Source organism: Dreissena polymorpha, chromosome 10 (assembly GCF_020536995.1).
Source record: "Dreissena polymorpha isolate Duluth1 chromosome 10, UMN_Dpol_1.0, whole genome shotgun sequence".
Taxonomy (NCBI): domain Eukaryota; kingdom Metazoa; phylum Mollusca; class Bivalvia; order Myida; family Dreissenidae; genus Dreissena; species Dreissena polymorpha.
Window position 1 is genome coordinate 49,677,977 of NC_068364.1, and position 23,013 is coordinate 49,700,989.

The 23,013-nt window shown below is 36.1% G+C and overlaps 1 long non-coding RNA gene across 1 annotated transcript; it reads right to left on the reverse strand.

Annotated features, from left to right (window-relative positions):
- Positions 1–202: 202 nt before the first annotated feature.
- On the reverse strand, positions 203–23,002 carry LOC127848106 (uncharacterized). The gene is made up of 15 exons (XR_008034357.1): positions 22,933–23,002; positions 21,459–21,562; positions 21,255–21,377; positions 18,346–18,498; positions 16,355–17,207; positions 15,580–15,728; positions 13,780–13,876; positions 13,145–13,368; positions 9,389–9,624; positions 8,607–8,691; positions 5,438–5,660; positions 4,054–4,308; positions 3,382–3,556; positions 891–1,097; positions 203–417 (listed from the first exon to the last, which is right to left on the reverse strand). It is a non-coding gene; the product is annotated as an uncharacterized LOC127848106 (long non-coding RNA).
- Between the last annotated feature and the right edge of the window lie 11 nt (positions 23,003–23,013).

A 23,013-nucleotide genomic window follows, 5' to 3' on the forward strand; every position in this document is an offset into this window, starting at 1 on the left:
TTTGTCTAAAAACTCCATTAATGTCAACACTAAATAAACACAACATAGCCAAGAGTCCAACATCAGTCTCAGGTTAATATGTTTGGAGATGTTTTAGTTTATCAATAGCAGCATCAGTATTTATTTTGTAATTGCAATCATTTTCATTTATGACTTATGAAAGAGAAAATAATTGCAACAAAATCTTAATTGAAATGGAAGATGTCCCATCACTCCAGTCTAACATGCCAATCTTGCAAAGGCCACCAAGGCCCATGTGACCTTGAACCTTTCCCTGACACCAAGGTGAGTACTGGGGTGAGTTGGAGGATGTCATGGTATGGCACTGTTGTGAGGGCTGACCTCGCATGGATCTCTTTGAGTTGATGTGCTGCGACATCAAAGCCCACTGATTTGCTCTGAGAAGTGTGGGTCAACCTTGGTAGAAGAGAGGCAAGGTGAAATATGTATGTGTGAATATATTGTTCAACATAACTTATTTGTCTAAGTGTAAAGAAAAGCAAGTTTAAATACATATATAAGACTAGTAAGTTTTGTTTCCAAATGCACTTTTGTTCAGAATAAGTTAATATTTTTACAAATTCTTATTTTTATTGTTGCATTACTTATTTCATTAGTTATTATGCTTTATTATTATTGCCTTTATATATTGCTTTCTTTGTACCTGTATCAATATATTGTTGTTTCTTAAATGAATAAAGAGAGTGATTATGAATTGGTTTAATATGAGTATATTTAGTTGAAATACCTCCAATATCACCTTTCACCCAAAATGAAAAATATCTTTCTCAAATATAACAATTACTAAGCAGAAACAACATTTAAATTCACAATTTTCATTCTTAACTCCATAACAAAATATATAAAAAAACTATCAATACTGAGCTTACGTTTCAACAAACTACTGCGCCTTGGCTGCCAAAACATGGTTGACGGCTTAATTGACCACTGCTGCTGGTGTAGCTGTTGCTGGGCAATAATGGGTTTGTTGCATGGATACTGCTGGTAGCTTAATATGAAGCGGTGTTTGGTGATGTGTACAGCTTCAAGCCATTGGAGAGAGATCTGTGACGATGTTTGTATCTAGGGGCACATTGCTGTGGAAGAAAATAATGTGCAGTAACATAAGTTTTTACTTAACAAGTACGGTCAGAGAGTGTTGCTGAAACCAAATATGAATTCACTAACCCTGTATTGTATAACCACATCGTTTTGGATCAGTAAGAAGCCATGAAACAAATTGATGTAACTAAGTATCATTATTTCCACAGCATAACCGGTAAAATAATTAGCTACACTGCATGACATCATCATGTTTATTTCCACACCAGTTGTTGCTTGCAGGAAAAGTAAATGACCTAATAAAGAAAATTTAATGGTTGTCCTTGTGAGGAAAGATAGTTGTTGATTTTATAGTTATACTGCATTTTATTTCAGAATTCATTGAGAAGTAAAACATTTCCATGACAGGGGTAGATTTATTCTTTCCATTTTTTTGAATAAAAACAACAACACACAACCCGACATTTGTTAAACTAAAACTGTGAAGACCCCTAAATATTCACATTTAAAGGTAGAACTAAAAATTTCATACAGCAATAATTTAACAAGCAAATTCGTTGAATTGATATCCCCCGCCAATATGCTTCTGGAAACAAAAGAGTTTTATTTGACACTCAGCTAAAAAAGCATTTTTTAAAGATGCAAACGGCCATAACTCCGTTATTTACAGATGGTGTACAATGCCATTTGGCGTGCATCATCCTCTTATCCATATATATGCTCATACCAAGTTTCAATGAAATCCGCCAAAGCACTTCCAAGATATGGCTCCGGACACAAAAGTGCAGGACAGCCGGACGGAAAGGCGGACGGAAAGAGGGACGGACAACGCCAAAACAATATCCCTCGGACTATGGCGGGGTATAATAAAACATGTTTATTTTATTGTTTAATAAATAAAAAATAGATATTGTGCTAGTTACCCGTATGTCGTATTTTTTATGTAATACTGTGAAACCATTATTATTCGTCCGACATTAATTTTCGCCTTTTTCGTCCTTCGACCGATGGACGAATTCAAGATCCTAACGAACAATCATGTCCCATATTTGAAACAAATAAGAATGAATTACCGTAGGCATGAGGCATTTAAATCCAGCGTAATCCACGCATATACACAGGGCTCGAAATTAACACTCGCACACTCGCAAAATGCGAGAAAAAAAGATTGCAAGGTAAGTGATAAGCCACTAGTATTTTTTTGCAAATAATGAAATAGTGAAAAAAACGAGTTATATTGCTTAATGCGTTCGACGGCATGAATGCTAAACCATAGGTCAATTTTTTGAACGTCCAAATACCCATATGCGGAAGCGCGCACCTTGTTTGTTGACTGGTATACTTATTATACAGATACACAGATGGTATTGATACAAAGAACATGAAACAGTCGACTATTCACACTCAAGTTAAATCCGGTTTTGACACAAAGGGGTGTTCATTATACAGTGTACTGACAACTGACATTTCCTGTTAAACGCGAATGCAATAAGGCTGTATGGAATGCGTCGACTTCGTTTAGGTATAATAGTGTTGATTAGCGCTAATTGTTAACAACTTTATTACCCATTGTGTGTATTGTGTTTTTTATTGGTGTTGCAGATTATACAGCCTACACGCGGCGAATCTGGATTAAAGACAATACTATTAAACGCAATTAAAATATGACGATGTGTGATCAACAACTGACTGAAATATATTCTGCGCTTTGTTACAAATTAATAAAGAACATTTTGATTTGTGTTTGGTTGTTTGGTTTTAACTGCATCTACTATTTTTGTACATATACATAAAAACCCGTACGATTTTTTCGCAACCGCGTATTACATGTATTACAAACAAATCGGACGTTTTCTGTTGTTTTTTTTCAAAACCAGAAATGGACGAATTTAAGAGCGGACGAAATAGTCATTTTTATGAAAAGGGCGAAATTTTGTGCCGACGAAAATAAATGGTTTCACAGTATAGGTTGATGATAATTACCAATGGGTTATTCAACATTTCACTGTACAATAGGGGTACATACATATTTAGACAAGTACACACTTTGAAACTTCATATTGCCAAGGACAAGCCATTAGATATCATCAGTCTAACGATTCTCAATTGTTTTCCTTCACTGCAATTCTTTAACATGAGAACTTAGTTGATCGATGTCAAACTTATATATTTTTTTAATTTTTATTTTTAAATTTTTCCTATTTCAAACAAATCTTGCAATAACAATCAATTTTAAAGGAACAAAGCCCACAGGCCCCACTTAATCAAATATGTCCATATCGCCATGAACTTTCAGACCCACGTGACCCTGAACCTTACCTTTACCCCAAAGGGTAAACTGGGTTGACGTCAAGGATTCTGTAGCCAATTTTGTCGCCATAAATACGGTGCTGTTGACCAGGGAGAAACATGGCGCTTGGCATGATGTGAAGAGGGTCACAGCCAAGGCCCTGGGAACCAAATGGGTTCTGGAAAAAGCAGGTTTACCCACGACCTGAGCAAGAGAAGAGAAGTCTTATAAGGTCGCATTTGCAGAGCGGATATAAAGTCTGCATAGTGATAATGAGGTCCTGGGTTCAATACCCTTTCAGGTAGTGATCTCTGGATTTTATCCTCACACTCATAGAAAATGTACATCGGAGTATCTCGATAAGCATGAGGTTTTCATTGAAATAAGCTTAAATGAATATGTTAAAACTAAATATATGGAAATATATTGGTAAACGAACAGTTCCTAGCTGTAACATTAAAATATTGGATAATTAATATTTAATATGTACAAGTTGATATCACAAGCAACAATTACTGCAAGTGTAAATTGTGAACTTGAAGTATAAATAGGAGCCTGGTTTTGAGAAAACAGGGCTTAATGCAGTCAGCACAGGCTACAGAAATGTACACTTTCTTGTCAAATGGTATTTTTCATTAAAGGAAGTCTCTTCTTAGGGAAAATCTGGGACACTTAACACAAAGGCATTAAGCCCCATTTACCAGAACGAGGCTCATATTATAATCATCCATACAGAGCAGGCGTTGTAATGAACTGCTGCCTGAAGGTTGTTATCAAAACATTGAAGACAGCTGAACCCAGTGTTGCTGCTGGTGCTGTTGTTGTTGCCGTGCGATTGTGGTCTGGTTGCTAGTATATGGTGGGTTGTTGAACATGAAGCACTGATTTGGCGACGTCTTAAGCTGAGTGCCACCAGACAATGATCTGTGACATTTGTTGTATTGGAAGGCCCCTTGCTGTGAAAGAAAATAGAGAGAGGATATCAATAAAAGATTGCACAATGTCATAAACGATAATTTCATTTCATTTTTCATGCTGATAACAATGTCACGAACGATAACTCTTTCTGGCACTTGCTTCTGTACATTAACCAACAATACAGCTCTTTCAAGGAATAACAAGCTGCAATATCCATAACAAAGCTTCTATTTTTAGTTCTGTGTTCTTTCTGGCTTGATATGCTTTTCTTTTTGCTTGGTAAAGTCACCCCTCTCCACAAATTATCTAATTAATATAAGATTAATTACCAACATTCATTTTGGATGCCCTAAAAAACAGATTTCCAGCACACAAAAATTAAACACTAGCAGTCAGCTAAATGTAGTTATTCATACCACAATTGTTTGTTGGTTAAGTATTCATATTTTCATGAGTGACACAGCATTTTTTACATCTTTTTTAGGAGAATAACTTGAGTAATTATTATTTCCAACAGTGACACAGCTTCATACTTTTTTCATCTGTTTTATTCATTGTAATAAATACTTTTTTGTTGAAATTGTGACAAATGAAATATCCATTTTTCATATCACACAGTCCAACACATAGTCTTGCTATATTATTCTATCATAGAATTTCTATAATGAACACGGGTATAAGATTTTTTTTTGCGTTGCTAAGTTGGAAATTTCACCATGATATTTTTTCATGGTGATGACAAAGTTGCAGTTTCAATTTAACTGCTTGAGTAATATAAATTGTTCCACAAATATATACAATTTTAATCAGACCAACGGACAAACCAACAGACAGTGACTGAGAATGAATTGTGACCCTGTCAGACTTTGGTTGCAAAGTTATAAAGATGTATTATTTGCTTTAAAAAAAAAATAAACAAATAATTAAAAATTTTGAACAAGTTTTTTGAATATTATAATAACTTTGGTTCAAACTCTAGAGCTCGATAGGACAAATAACAAAATGTTCCCTTTTAGTTAAAAAAAATATATATTTGAGACCTATTTGGAAACTTTATATTGGGAATTTTAGGCAGTCAATTAAGAAAAACATGATTAAATACTTTTCAACATTGGGTTAAGGGCCAAATACTAGCCAAGTATTAGATGAAACAAACAAACAGCTGACCTGGGCTGCCATGTTGTTCCACTGCTACTGAGAGAAGCCTGGGGAAAGTTGCAAGCCCATGTGCATCATGACCACTCCCCCTGAGCTCACAAGGCTTGGCGACCGCTGTTGAAGCGACATTGGGCTCCAAGTATACTTGAAGAATCATGTTTGGCGCAATGACACTGCTCATTAGCTTGGCGTGTTTTTCTGGGAATGGAGCCACGTTCATTGATATGTTGTCCTGTTAAATAAAATATAAAAAAAAAACTGTTAAATAAAATATCAACAAAGTAAAGTTCCAGTTGCACAAGCAGGCAATCATTATATTCATCACTACAGGGTCCTTTATTGAAGGAAAGACACCAATTCAAATAAAATTAGACACAGTACATAGACTATACAAATCATTATACAGTTTTGCAATGTGAGCAGTACACTCAAAAGTGTATGAACTGTCGAGAAATTTATGTCAATTGCATAAATTCTGATGGCATGTATGCTTAGACGAGAACAAATATTTCAGACAGTTAATACACCAAAGTAACGAAGATCAAGAATGCCAACAAAATACACCCTTATAGAAGACTGGGTTACATTGACAGTCAGTGCAATATCAGACATGTTAAAGGTCAATTTCCTCCATTAAACAAGAACATATTTTGGAAGTGCTACAGGTGATCTAGCTGGTTACTATACTGGTACAAGATATTATGCACACAAAAATTGGTGACGACTTTCATGATGATCCGTTTTATATTGGCTTCAAACAGAGAGCTGGAGTAATAAGGGCCATCCACTGCCCAACAACCCACATGCAGCTGCCACAGGTTTTCCTACAATACTTGAACCTTGCTGAGAAAACCAGGCTTATCAGATAAGACTTTCTGCTTTTATTGAATTTTTCGTTTAAAGGAAGACTTTTCTTAGAACCAGAGTTCCCAGGTCAGAGATATATGACCCCCAAAACAAGGGCGACTTCAGCATCGGGACTGGCTCCATCTCTGTCTATGGCATGGTTGAAGCAGCAGCAGCAACGACAACAACAACAAGTATTTGAGCAGTGCTCTGGGCCACGGGGCTAAATGAATGTGCTTAAAGTGTCATCCCAGATTAGCCGGTGCAGAATGCACAGGCTAATCAGGAAGGACACTACTTTTTGGAATTTTTTATTTGAAGACAGTCTCTTCTAAACGACAAACGCAGCATAATCGGTAAAGTTTTGCCCTTGATATATTGCACAGGCTAATCTGGCATGACACTTTATGTAATGCATTAAGTCCTATTTTCCCAGAATGAGGCTAATATAGTCTACTTAACATGAGTCCTTTTCCTGCCTGATTGAGGAAAAGTTCCTAGCATCAAATGGGAACTCTGTGTTTTTAAATTGGTCCAATTAGGTAAATAAATAGCTTATAACAGTTGATCAGATGAGTTTTAATCATACAAGGCATATTTTTGTCTTTTTTTTTCAGCAGAAATTCAACCACTGAATCAAAAGTTTCTCCTTGCATAAAAGAGATCCCCTTTAATAGAATTGATGAATTCTTATTAATTTTAGTAAAACAGTTATTTAAATACCATATATAAAATTATTATTTCCATTTATTTTAAATATTTATTTAAATTGGATTTTGTTTTAAGAGCCAGCTCCTACAGGAACACATGCAATCAAAGATCTATACCTAGCTGAACAACAGGCGCTCTGGTGATTTATCACACTAACTCAAACTAGGGCTGTTTGTAAAACATGCATTCCCCCGATATGGGCTGTCAGTTGTGTTGGCAGCCATTGCATGAATACGTTGTTTGTCACTGTGACCTTGACCTTTGATCTAGTGACCTGAAAATCAATAGGGGTCATCTGCGAGTCATGATCAATGTGCCTATGAAGTTCCATTATTCTAGGCGTAAGCGTTCTTGAGTTATCATCCGGTTTTACGGACCGACCGATGGACCGACCGACATGTGCAAAACAATATACCCCCTCTTCTTCGAAGGGGGGCATAAAAAAGCAAATTTTGGTAATAATTGGATTAAAAATTGATGCAGAGTGAAAATTGTGACATTGATAAATCTCTTAATTATTAAGATAATTACCTTAATTTTCTAGGTAGGAAATCATTCAACCTTAAGCTCTTTTTTCACTGTTTTAGGAAAAATGGCAGAACCCTTCTAATTGGGAAAAAAGGATTTAATTTTTTGTACAAACTTAAACATAGATTTATCAATAATATGCAATTTGTGAAAAAGGGTCATAATACTTACAAAATGCTTGATATACTTGTCTGCTCTTGTTTAAAGGTTGGGGTCATGTTGGTAAAGAAGTATGCAAAATATTAAAGCAATATGTCAAGGGACATAGGAAATATTTGAGGTGGTACGCAAACTTTAACATTCCAACGCTCACGCTTACGCCGACGCCTGGGTGAGTAGGATAGCCCCACTATATATATTTCATATATAATAGTCGAGCTAAAAGCGCATACTTAAATGAAGCAAAGTTAATATTTCAACATGGTTCAATTTATCACATGCCATACCCTGATTCCCATGTAATACAACCATCTCATATTTTTTATATACATGTGTAATACAACATTTTTAAGCGTTTTGATTGGCTTAGTTTTCATTTATTGACTAATCTCATTTTGTTATTTTGCTGAAATGACTTTTCAACGTCAAATGATGTCACGCAAAGTAAACAACATTCGGGATTTATCATTACATTTGCATAAATATTTATTTAATTTGCTAATTTAAAAGCACGTGATAAAAAAGATCTGACACTCGTTGTCATATCATACCATATTTTATTAAACTCATCCAAGAAATTTGTTAGTAAGCTCGCCAAAGGCTCGCTTTCTAACAAATTCCTCACTTCGTTTAATAAAATATGGTATGATATGACAACTTGTGCCAGATCCTATATATTTATTTTGAAACACATATAACTAGTTAATATTAAAATGGTTGAGAACAAATTAAATGTAAATTGACATTTTTGCATTAATACTTATAATAGTTTAATGCATATGCACCAGTGTTGTCATATACCATTACGATCTTAACTCAAAAATCAACAAATATCTTCATTAACTCCATTAGGTTTTATTAAAATAATTCATATTATGCTGACATTGTTACAAACTGCTACACCAAGGTAGCTAAAACATGCAAGACAGCTTACCAAACTGCTGCTGCTGTTGTTGTTTTTTCTGATGTGCTGGTGTGGCTTGGTTGCTAGGATACAGCTGGACACTGACCATTCACAGCTGAAAAACAAATATATATTGAAAAATTTGGTTGAATGAAACATAATTTATATTTTGCAATATAGTTCCTACATTTAACAAGAAATCGTCGGAGACGGGACCAGAACCCGCTGATAATATGCACATCTCTCTTGGTAGTGACGCTTCCCATAAAGTTTCATTGAATTCCGGTCATTAGTTGCTGATAAATAGCCCGGACAAAAAATTTGCACGGACAGACAGACAGACACACACACAGACAGACGAAGCGGCGATTATATGCTCCCCCAAAAATAAATTTTGGGGAAGCATAAAAACATAGATCACAAGTGTTTCAAGTGATTTTATGTTTTCTTGAATAATAAAAACATCTATTCACAAACCTCAGGGCAACTGTGGTCACTTTATCATTGTGAATCAAATATAAGTTACACAGCCTCTGAATTCCCATGTAAATAGTGTGCGAGAGAGTGACTCAGCCAATGATAAGTTAGGGCTTTGTCACAAAATGACCACTAACCCACAACCAACACTGCATGGGGTTCACCAAATTGAAGTTTGAATGTAATCCCTTGAGAAGTGTATGTGTTATTTGTTACAAATCTTTTTACATCATATGAAGCCCCTCAGACTGACCAACTTACAGAATATTGACTCCAACATACCCTCTACAAAACTTGGTTTGTGGGGTTTAATTATCATTAATTCACATCCCCACCTTGCAGTTCATGTTGCTCTACTGTTGTTGTGTTGTTGAGATGTTCAGAGATCATTAAGACCATGGGTACATCATGAACCAGTTCCCCACGACTGAGGCTGTTGGTACCTAGATTGGTACGGGTTTGACATTTCTTGGAAACTCATTTCTCTTAAGGGTCACGTTTGGTGCAGTTGAACTGTTCATTAGCTCAGGGAGGTTTTCAGGGTAGGGTGCTTGTTAAGTGACATGCTGTTCTGTGAAATAAAAAAATCAACAATGTGAAACTCGAGTCACCATTTGACATGCCATTAGACACAGGACATCTACAAAGCATTACACAATTTTGCAATGTGAGCAGTACACTTATGAACTGTCTTTTTTTGGACAGTTCATACAAAAATGAAGAACAAGAATGCCAACAAAATACAACTGTTTAGAAGACTAGGTTACATTGACTGTGAGTGCAATTGCAGACAAGTCTAAGGGTAAATTTTTCTTCATTAAACAAAGACATATTTTGGAAGTGCTACAGGCAATCTGGCTGGTTACTAAAGTTGGTTGTGATATTATGATCAAAACATTATCAACAACTTTCATAATGATCCTACGTTTTGATATACAGAGCAGACGTAATCGTGGATGCAAAACGCTCGACAGCTGACTTGCAGCCGGCACATTTTCACCTATAATACGTCTTTTTTAAAACTAATATTTAGCACTTTTAAGTACAACACAAAGTGAACATTGGCTGTGTAATCAGAAATGAAAAGATTACCATTCTTGCATATAGTGGCATCAAGGGTTTTTAAAGATTTGACCTGGTGACATGGTTACCTAGTTTTGGGATGCAAGTGACCTAGATACGAAATCAGCCTAGATTTTGTCCAGATAATCATTCTGATCAAGTTTCATCAAGATTGGATAAACAAAGTAAACATCTAGAGTGGTAATGAGCTAAAAGTTGACCACACACACAGCACAATGCATGTCATATAGTTATCACAATTGCTTACCAGATCACTTTATGCTTAAGTTAGCTTTAAAAAGATCTTCAAATATACATCACATATTGCTACAGATTCTTCTGGGGGCTATGTCAATAAGGGACATTTCTGATGTAGTCAATACAAATCTTTTTATACTACTACTACTATCATTTGCATATAATTACAGACATTATTTTTTAATAAAGTTGCTATCCGGATCTCCACAAATATGAAAGCCATATAATGCAAAGGCACAAACAATATTGACCCTTTTGTAAAGAAATGGAAGTTCCATTACAATCATTGCATTTGATATGGAACATGATTTTGTCAAGAGTTAAAACGGCCATTTTGTTGGTATCTACATATAAAAGGCAGTTTTGTTGGTATCTACATATAATTTGTATGTTATTAGCATTTTATATATAAAGCTCTAGATGTTCACTTTAAACCTTAATTTGAGGGTCAACCCTGAAACTGTTGTATGTTCTTCACATTTCTATATGAGATGCAATAGTTTTGCGCTGAACTGTCAAATTAAAATAAGATATACTGGTCAATTAAGGACAGTGCTGAAAACTTAGTTTGCAATTGGGTATTAACAATTTGTTAAAGCTTGATTGCATCAAAGTCTAAAGGCTTTGTGGGAACATTGTGCTTAATGCATGTGCAGTTCGCTTATCAGGGACAAAACCTTTGGCCAAGACAGGATTTTCATGTAGAAGAGACAACCTTAAACAAAATTCCCTAAAAGTGAAAAGTGTCGTCCATTATTAGCCTACGTATACTGCACAGGCTAATCTTGGGCGAGACTTTAGGCAGCACATGCATTAAGACCAGCTTTCCCAGAACGAGACTTACTATGAAAGGATCGCGGTCACAGCTGTGCAACAGTAATCCCTTCCAATGACAAGGGACTACCTCAGTTTTTATATATATATTTAGTTGGGGATGTGCTGCCCCATTCCAAATGTAACAAAGTATACATTTTTCCAAAATGACTGCATGAAATTAATAAATAAAGGTTTTCAAAACAAAGAGAAAAAATATTGCAATATTTCGTTCTTTTTCCTATTCAGCTTTACAAGTTCCACCAGAGTAAATATAATACTGAACAAACTTTTATTCTCAATATTAAAGTACGTATTAGCAAAAACAACCGCAACTTCAATTTTATTCATTTTACTCAAAACAACCCAATTTTTCCCAATCCAAATAGCCCTTACCCATTTCCAAAATCAAAGCACTGAAGGCACTGAATTTGTTCCCTGTTGTTTTATCTTAGACGCAACTCAGTTTTCAAAATTATGTTATAGCTTTTTGTAACGCAAGTTTGAAATGATCACAACCCATTCAAATGTATAAAGAGTGTGTCATAAAACAAAGGTGTGTGTGTTTGTTTTTCAAATCATTGATACAGCTTATCAGTGTGCAAAGGCTAATCTTATTTGACATTCAGTAAACACCAGAGAAGAAGTATAAAAGGGCCACAAACTCACAAAATGTCTACTTTTCAGTTGTACACTGGTGTGTAAACAGCAGAAAACAAAAATGATTATTCTCATAATATTTAAGTTGGTATTTAATATTTTCCAATGAAATTTGGCATACATATACTTTTGTATACAAGCAATATGTATGTGTAATTTGGTGGTTAAAAGTTATATAGATTTTTGACTTACAGAATAAGTTTTTTGTTGTCTGCTTGAAATTCAAATTACCCTGTAAATGCTAAGTACCGCCCACTTGAAAGGTTATGAATGCGAATGACTCAAATCCAGTTTACATGTAACTACAGATTTAACAGTATACCAAATGCTGTCTGCTCAAACACGTGTTTCTATTTATAAACACTCTAATGTTAGCAGCATATCACTGGCAGATAAACCCAGCCTACTAGTTAATGTTGGGTAAACCTCATATTTTTTAATAAACCAAAATGATACACCACAAAACCTTTTTTATTTTTGAACATTTAACAAAATGATTACAGCAATTAAAGTCTAAATTAAATGCTCTTTGTTCTATTTTGCACTTTTCAGGGCGGACAACTAGATTATAAAATAACTTGCCCGGACCCAACTTTTACTTGCCAGGGGCAATAGGACAACCATTAATGTTGAGCCCTGACTGCCTGTGTTGCAGTTGGGAATCATGGTTCTCTGGGTCTGAACTTGTGAGGATAAGGCCTCTTAGAACAGATAGATCTTAAAAAATCCCAGAAATGTATTCAATGCAATCAGAAATGGCATCCGTTACATGGACCAAATATGAACCCAATGAACGTTGTTCTTTAGCCCATTTGTTTTAAAGGTTTTACCTGGATCAGTCAATAACCACTAGGGCCAGATGCATTAATCAAACAAACTATGTAGAGGACCTCTAGATGGTGCTCCATACCAAATATGAAAGCTTCAAACAAAGATTTTTGCTGTCCCTATATATGGATATGTAAAACTAGGAAATCGCAGGGCAAAGCCAGTATTGACCCCAGGGACATAATTTGGTAACACTTTCAGAGGACATACTTTACACTGTAGCAAACCAAACATTAAACCTCTTGGCAATGCAGTTTCAAAGAAGAAAAAATTGAACACCCAAGGAACATTCCTGTGAGATTTCATTTAATTCTGTCCAGTACTTCAGGAGGGAATGTCCGTTGACAAAAAGTTGACAGACAAACACAAACACCTCACAAAAGGATGGACAACAGATATCATGGTATCCAAATGCCTCCGATCTTTGAGGCCTCTAGTAGGAAAAAAAAAAGACAAAATCCGTACCTTACCAAAAATTATTTGAACGACTGTGAAACTCTTTGCATAACAATCTTGTAGATGAGGTAATCTCGGCTCCTGGGAAGGGAAGTTGGAGCCTCCTTGAGCTTTGCCCCAAATTCCTGGCCCAAGAGCTCACCACCTACACCCAGGAATTGTCACCGGGCGTCCAGGCCCAGGTGACCAGAGAGCCTCTTGTTGTCCGCTGTGTACAGATGTGTGATTGCATGGGGTCCTGTAGGAATCGCAAAAACGAGAAAATCCAGGAATTTTATCAATTTTTATAGACCTCTACACAAATAAAAATGCATTTTAGTCATGGAAGTGTGGTCATTAAGTTAACCTTTTCCTGGATTTACTAAGTGCATATAATAATGCCAGCAACTGACAACTGCCATACAAGAATCATTAAGAGAATGGAGAATGGAAAATAACATCTTCTAATCCATATAAAAATACTATCAGCTAAAAAAGTGTCATTGCTGTCTAGTCAAACAAGTTTTGTAATACTTGTGACGTAGAATATCCTCCAATGTCACAACTCATAATATGTAGCATGATGTTAAAGAATGTCTAAGTTTTGTTATTTTCAGTAAAGTATGATAAAAAATGTACATGCACAACCTCATATGAGAAGGAACAATACCTGAAAGTTTGAATGCTGAGCGTGGAATTTAGAAGTGAATGCCCACAGACAGTTGGAAAGACAGACAGACATCCGTCGAAGTTGATTCCTTTATACCCTAATTAACACAGGGTATAATTAATAAATATCTTCAGGGCATATTCTCACTCCAGGGACATATTTGTATATTGAAAACCTAGAAAGGTTGGTAATTTCAATTTATGTAAAAAAAAAAAAATTAGTTAATTTAAATAGATATTCTTATTGAAAATAAATGCAGATAATTATTTCATAGAATGTTGACTGCATTTCAATAATTGTTTAATTTAAACTAAACAGCATTTAATAAGTATTTTGTTTAATTTACGAATGGGGAATATTTTAAATACACATATGAAAACAACAAAAACTTTTGGTTAAGAGGCTGAATTTCTGTACAAAACAAGGGCTGTTTGTAAAACATGCATGCCCCCCTATATGGGCTATAAGTTGTAGTAGCAGCCATTGTGTGAATACGTTTTTTGTCACTGTGAACGGTGGTGGTGGTGGTGGTGGTGGTGGGGGTCGGTGGGTGGGTGTTTGGGGGGGGGTGGGTGGGTGGGTGGTTGGGGGGAGGGTGGGTGGTGTTGGTGGAGGTTGAGGAGGAGGAGGAGGAGGAGGAGGAGGAGGAGGAGGAGGAGGAGGAGGAGGAGGAGGAGGAGGAGTAGCAGTAGCAGCAGCATTACAATACCAATACTTAAGAATGATCAAATGGGAAAAGGTAACCTAGCTCTGGCAGTAAATATGGGGCTCATTTACAGGTCAGATTTGGAATCTCTGCTGTAAAATGAGATTTTAAATGAATTAAAGGGAGGCAAATGCTGTAATAAAAAGGACATGCATAAACGGTAGTTGTTTCCCTTGTTTGAACCATGCTAAATCCTTAAAATGCCTATTTCCAGTAACTGACCCTCACCTGTGACCTTGACCTTTGACCTACTGACCTCAAAATCAATAAGGGTCATCTGCAAGTCATAATCAATGTACCTATGAAGTTTCATGATCCTAGCCCCAAGCGTTCTTGAGTTATCATCCGGAAACCACCTGGTGGACGGACCGACCGACCGACCGACATGAGCAAAGCAATATACCCCCTCTTCTTCGAAGGGGGGCATAAAAATGTATGGAAATATGCCCTGACCCTTAATGATTAAAGCTGATATTAAATCAACTTTTATTTGTATTTATTTACTAAATTTGACCTGTCGCCTGTCAAAAAAACAAAATTCCTGATTGGTAATTTTCTCTTAATAGATCAGAAAAAGAACTGATGTTACGTGAACTAAATGTGCAACTCTAAAGTCTTTAAATGGGCTAAATGCATAAGCTTAAAAAGTCGTTCCAGATAAGCCTGTGCATTCTGCACAAACTCATCAGCCACAACACTTTCCGCTTTAGTGGAATTTTTTATTTAAAGGCATATTCAGAAAGTGTGGTCACTGATAAGAGCGGGCAGACTTAACACACTTTTGTGGGTAAAACACTTTAGGCACATGCATTAAGCCCTGTTTTTCCAGAGTGCAGCTGAAATACTTCCTGTTTTTGTTGCTGCTGCTGCTTTGACAGGGCCATAGACAGAGACTGTGTAAGTCTTGATGCCTAAGTCACCACCCAGAACAGGGAATGTAGGACAACACTGCTCCTCAGGCGTCAGGTTCACATTATTAGAGAGCAACATATGGAGGTCAGTCACGTTAACAGACGAGTCACTCAGCGCCTGCTCCATCTGTAGATCAGATTGTTTCACCTCGAGTGACTCGTCGGGATGAAAGTTGAACTCACCAAGGCTCAGCTGTTGGAAGTGTTGATTTAGCGCCTTGTGAGAAGATGTTAAAAGGTGGCGTGCTGAATTTCCTGAGCGAGTTGTAGTATAAGTGGATTGGGATTGCCTAAACATTCATGATGTTTGTCTTGTTTGCTTATAATGTTTTCTGCAAAGGAAATGGAAAGTAAACTAAAAATAGTGTTTTTAGTGACAAACGAATATGCCTTGACAATGTATGCTGAAACACCTTACTTAACACACCTGCTTTTTAATGCAACACATTGAGTCTATATTTTATATATAGGATTGCATAATGATTTATTTTTCGCCAGTTAGCCCTCGCAATAGCATTGTAATAATGAATAACGCGCACCAACTTGTTAAATCGAAATTTTGGGGTTTTAAACAGCAAGGAATACATGGTAAAGTACATTATGTAGCAAGTTGCCATATTTATCTGTACATTAAAAAACAGGAATAACTTAAGCACTTTTAGACGTGACACTTTACCACTTTAAATATGACGCAATACAACATTTTGCTAACAAATACTTAAAAATTTAGAATCAGTGCTATAAATATAAATTGTACTTATGTTCAACTTATAAAGCTGAATAAGGAAATGAACTCAATGTCACAACCTATTAAAAACAGTATTTGTTTTGGCAAACATTTAATTGGGAATTAAGCCAGTAATTATTGAAATAATATGGAATAGACTTTTTGAGATTAGGAATCCTGCTGAATTGTGGCCCAAACTTTGACCAAATAAATAACACTGTAAGGTCTGACCTGAAGCTCAAGAAGCTGATACCACATGCTAGCCTCGCTGAAATTGCTAAGGGCCGAGTTTGAGTTCTAACGAACAAACGAACGTCGCGTTCAAAGGTCATACTGGATGACGCATCAAAACTGCTATCTTTCTTCAACACCTTCTTAATCTCCGATTCAATGCCAGGCTGTTTAGGATTGGAGTGGGAAGTTACAAACCCTGATCGGTTCAACTTTAGCACCTTGTTTCAGCTGTTGGTCGGACTTCCCGCCTGAGGCATGGCCATGGTTGCTCTGAGTGTTCACAACAAAGTTGGTGCTGCCTTTCTTTGTTAGCAACTGCGTCAAAAGTTCCTTCTCTTTGGACAGTTTGGACACCTGAGAGGACAAACCGAGATTGTCCAGTATCCCCGCCGGAAAGCGTACGCTTCTGACTTAAACTCTTCAAATATTCCTTGATTTTCTCCTGTTCCTTGCTGTTGTTCTGTTTGTCCCAAAAAGAATGAAACAAGTTATCCAACTTTGTATTATTCGTTGTGATGTTCAACAGCAATAACTGACTGTTAGTGTTACCATAACTGCAGTAATAACTCCTAATGTCTGTAATGCTTGTTTCACCTGCAGCTCTCGAGTCTAACAAACCAAACAGGCTCAAGTGTGGATCACTCAACACTGACATTGCAGTTGCTGAGATTAATGTGTGAAAACTCTATGTGCTCATAATTTTTTGCTGGACGGAATTTTTCAATGATGCTGACCCTTTGAGGCCGGAGGTCAAAAGTGGAGGAGCTAGGTGTCAGGGGAGGGGTCGTGCTGGACTGGGGACTGACTGGTGCCATTGCCGTTCCAACTCTATATCAATGCTGGTGCTCTCCTGAAAACATGGGTAATATGAACTAGTAAACAAAGGTTTATATAACAATCAATTACAATCTATAACAAACTATGTATTTTGAAAGGATGTGAAGGCTTTCAATGGAAAAACTTCATTCTCATGAATTTTGAATCTGGAATTACACTGGTTCCTTGTCCAAAATAGAATGACAATTGATTCATTCAAACAATTTCGTACTTAAACATTTAATTTGTTGGTCAATGCTATATTAACATGTCAATTTTTCGAAAGTGCTTTCCAAGATAAGCATGTCCACATAAGCTAATCAGGGGACACAATTTCCAACTAGACTGGATTTTCATAAAGAGGAGACTTCCTTTCAACAAAAAATACCTTTAAAGAGGAGTGTGTTATTCCTGATTATCCTAGGGGGACTGCACAGGCTAATCTGCGACAACAATTTAAGCACATGCATTAAGCCCCATTTTCCGACAGTGTGGCTCATTTCGCTTTTTAGCCAGTTGTTTCCAGCATAACAACAAAATAACAAGAATTCTACTGTTGGAGACATATGCCCCCCAAACACGGCTTTGAAATAGTGACAACTATTTCAATAGGGGGCATCTACTGTCTGAGGCCCATGCATATGTGAAACATAAAGCCAATTGGTCAATTTTTTGACGAATTTATGATCGGAAATGATTTTCACACTTTCTGTGACAGTGTCCTTGACTTTTGACGAAGTGACCTCAATTTCAATAGGGGTCATCTACTGTCCAAGGCCAACATACAGGTGAAGTATCAAGCCATCCGGTCAATTAGTTGATGAGTCATTGATCGGAAACGCTTTAAACACTTATTGTGACAATGACCTTGACCTTTTACCTAGTGACCCCAATTTCAATTGGGGTCAACTACTGTCCAATACCAATGCACATGTGAAGTATCAAGCCAATCGGTCAATTTGTTGACTAGTTATTGATTGGAACCAAACTGGTCTACCAACAGACAGACCGACATCCAGCAAAACAATATACCCCCTCTTCTTCAAAGGGAGGCATAATAAATTAAACAGCAACATTAGGGCAAAAACTCACTGCTTGTGCAGATCTTCAGTTCTTTCCCTTGTTATTGTAGGCAAACTAAAGTAAACTGCAATTTAAGGGCAACAACTTACTTGCGGTGCAGATCTACAATCCCCTTGTTAGTGCCAGCTGAAATGTCATGATGCATTAATTGCAAGACATGGAATGGCCGCATCCCCCAACATCACTGGACTTTGATACAGCCTACCTTTCGCCAGACAGATGTCTTCTGTGCTGAGCAGTTGCTGTAACGTGGAGCAAACCAATATGAAATATTTTGGCCCAGTCAGTCTTTTGAACTAGTACTTTAGTAATTTTTTTTGCTCAATTGGGAAAATTACCTGTAACACACCAATTGGGAATAGTTACCGTGATAATACCTGATATTGGTAAAATTCACGTGAAATCTGTGAATTGGAAATTATGGGTCTTTTTAAATGCAGGGAACATAATTGCACAATATCATCAAATTATTCTTTAACATGCATTTTTGCTAAAATGCTCAGTTTCAGGGCTATTTTTTAAAGTCCAATGGCATATAAGGAAGTACCTTTTACGTGTACTTTATAAAGAAGGAAAAATGGCTGTTCACATAAACCTGGGAGTAATGGGAGTAAAATTCTGTTATAGAGCATTTGCCCTGAACGACTACCAGCTGGCCAAACTAGTTTGACAATGCCAAAAATTACACAAATTCACAGTAACCAATACCAAGACATAATTTTTTTTCAAGTAAATTGCAAACATTAACTTTGTTTTGCTAAGTTAAAGGAAAATAAAAGCTTCAGCAAAAATACAACCCAAACGCCCACAAACACAAATCAAAGGGCTTGTTTTGTCTCGTCCTTGTGTAGCGGCCTTGGCAACCTCATTTTATGACCACATTAGTGAAAAATTGAGTCACAAACTTCTTTAAATTGTAAAAATTTGATTCTCAAAATTCTCAAATTTGTGAAAAATTGCCATTCTCTAAGAAGAAAAAATAGTTCTGAATCAAGTCCCTTCCAGACAGGAAACTATTTCAAAAAAGGCGCGTACTGATACAAACAATTGGATCGCACAATGGCAATTGGATCATATTTTCCAAGAGCAAAGTTTTAGTTGCATATTCAAGATGGTGAATCGAATTTTACACTCCTGAAACTGTAACTTCATTTATATTTGTTGGCATACAATATGGATTTCTTAAATACACAACTTTTCCATAGACATGTAAATTCGCGCATTTCTGATTCTGGTATAAAAGAGAAATTTATGTTGTGTTTGAATAAAATTCAGTTAACCAACATATTCAACAGTAATTAATGTCCCATAAATAATTACGATTTTACAGTAAATATTCCAATTTTTGTTAGAAAAGTGTTTGTAATTATTTATTGATTTTTTATTTTAATATAATGTTCAATTAATTAAGATTTTAATAAGAACATTAATTTTAAAGTAACAATCACGCTAAAAAATATCGAATATTTCATTAAATAAAGCTAACCCATAAAAAAATCAATTTTCCTTTTAGCAAAATGCAAAATTTTAATGTTAGATGTTGTCTGGTAGAATTGATTTAACGAGATACAAAATGCTCGTTTTTATTTTTGTGGCCACAAGTAATTCCATTTATATCTCCCGTGAAATATCCGAACATTTACGGGCGAACACGAGATTGGATACGGTAAGCGTCGGAAGCATGACGTAGCTCTCATGAATAATCATTCTATGAAATCGAAATGAATTCTGGGTAACTGGAACTTAGCGAATGCGAAAATGGGTTGTATAAATTATGCAAATGAACGCAACCCGAATGAATCCGATCCTGACTCGAAAGCGAAAGTAGATTACATCGTGGAACGATATTTAGATTATTAGATGCTTAAAACTTGCCGAATGCTTGTAATATAACGTTTTTACATCAATGTTACTTGTTTTTAGGGTCTTCCTATTGTAATTAACCATCGTATGGTACTACTTGTTGTTGAATGTTTTTATATAGCATAATACAGTAGCCGTATGTAATGGTGAGCGTGATAGTGACTTTAATCTTTGTCTAAGTCAGGTGCATTCTTTAGTTTTAATACAATGTAAACATAATCAATACTGCTGAAAATATTATTATTTTTAGAAAATTGCAATTCTGCTAATCTGTGAACAAATCCCAGTACATCAATAGGTTCTCTTAATACATTTTTATTGTATTACTGCATTTTTTCCATTCTTTCTTTATTTAAATAAATTTAGTACCACAATTTAATAAGAATATGTTTATTAGCTTGAATACCCATTCAGGGCAATTTATGAATATATTGAGATTTCACATAAAATTTTAGCTCTATAAATAATATCATAAATTGCTTACATTTGTATAGCTTAACAATTATTTTTTTTTTTGCATGTATTTGTACATCATTGCCTCATTTAGCACTTTTAATCATATGGTTTGTCATACCATATTATTTGTTTTCATCAGAATTGTAAATACCACTCTACAAAATAGATAAGAAGCAGCCTTAAATTAAGCCCTGTTCTGGGAAAATTGGGCTTAATGCATGCATGCGCATATTGTGTCGTCCCACATAAGCCTGTGCAGTCCTCACAGGCAAACCTGAGACGATACTTCCCGCCAAGAAGTTCTCTTAAAATAAAAACTTCCTCAAAAGCAAAAAGTATCATCCCTGATTAGTCTGTGTGTGCACTGCACAGGCTTATCTGTGGATGGCACTTAAAATGCATTAAACCCCATTTTCTCAGAACAAGGCTCACCATTTATCACCTTGTAAAACTCTTTGACAGACTGTAGGCTGACTTACTTTGAGCCTCATTCTAAGAAAACAGGGCTTAATACATGTTGCGCTACGTGTCTTCCCAGATTAGCCTGTACAGCCACACAGGCTTACCAGCAACAACACTTTTGGCCTTAACAGAATTATAGTTTACAAGTGACTTCCTTTATATGAAAAGTTCTATAGAAGTGGAAAGTGCCGTCCCTGATTTACCTGTGCAGACTGACCTTGAGTAAAATGTTGCTGGATTTCTTTGCCTCTGCCTCATTCTTGTCAATCTCAACTGACTGTGACGTCTGACTAGACGGGGCGGCCTCTCGTAACTGACTGTGACATCTGACTAGACGGGGCTGCCTCTCGTAACTGACTGTGATGTCTGACTAGACGGGACAGCCTCCCGTAACTGACTGTGACGTCTGACTAGACAGGACGGCCTCTCGTAACTGACTGTGACGTCTGACTAGACGGGACGGCCTCTCGTAACTGACTGTGACGTCTGACAAGACGGGACGGCCTTTCGTGGTTGGTCAAGCACCTGAAGACCACAAGGCAGAGAGACGGGACTCGTCGGCTTGGGAAATATGAGTAAAACTTAAGTTGTTGGTAAAACAGTGATTGTTTCATTCTAGATCAAAAGCCAATGATTGTACATGTAATGATTGGATTAAAAATCGTTGCAGAGTGAACATTGGTAGCAATAAGTGACATTATTAAATCTCTAAATTAGAAATTTAGATGGCTTTTATTTTCCAGGCAGGAAAACATTCAACCTTATAGTGTTGCAATTGAATGCATAAAAAAATAATCAACCTTATAGTGTTGCAATTGAATGCATTAAAAAAACTAACACTAAAGCTTTTTTTACTGTTTTGGGAATGAGGCCGGATTCCTTCCAAGAGGGAAAAATTGCATTGTTTTGACCAAAATTGGGGCATTGGTGTTGTTGGTTTTTTGCTCACAAATACTATACAATCAAGAATAAGAGTTTTCAATACTTTAATATTGGTCCAAGTAATAGGGATATTGTGATCATTTTTTTTTTCTTTTTCTTCAATTGGAAATTAAAGGCAGACGTTTAAGAAAAATACATAGTTTTAGCATTAGATTTCAGACCCCAAATTTGACAAACAACAGCAACACTGTATACACACCAAAAACATTACAACTCCTCGCAAACAGGCTCTATACGACCAAGGCATTTTATGGAATAGATTCCAATCATATAAGCTTAATTAAATATCTCACAACTTGATAAAAACTCAAGGCCTATATGGGGTTGACAGAAATTCTCAGGTGTTGTGTAACTGAGGTTTCTGTATTGTAAGTTGGAAAGCATCCAGATGAAAAAATGTTTTGAGTTGTTGATCCTCAAGTAAAAGAAGTCGTGCTGTCAACAGGATATACAACAGAAAAGACACCATTTTACCTTCTGTGAAATCATATCATTCTTGTCCTCTTCATCTTTAACATTCTTAATACACAAGTAACACTGTAAAATCATTATTATTTGAGGGACATTTTTTTTCTTTGATTTTAAGGGTTGACCAATCCACACATTTTCCCAATTACATGGGAAATTAACTGACACAAATGCCTCATTTATTTTTACAATATGAGAAACCCACGCATTAACTAATGTGTCCATGAAAGTCATATTTAACCCTGAAATTTCATGTGGACAAATATAAATGATTTTACGATATACAAACAATGTAAGAGGATATTTTACTTTATGTAAATTCATACTGTTCATTCCCACTCTTTTTGCATTTTTAATAAACAGGAAATACACAAGTAGGCCTTTTTCTTTTTCCCAAATCAATGGACTTTTTGCGCAAAAAATTCAAATCCCAAAATTGCATTTTCCCCCAAGAACAGGCCTGACAATTAAAGAATCTATTTTACTTTCTGCATATTCAGGTCATTCTTGTCCCACCACATCCTCAGCATCTTTGTCCGGACTCAGCAGCAACTGGAGCAGTAGAA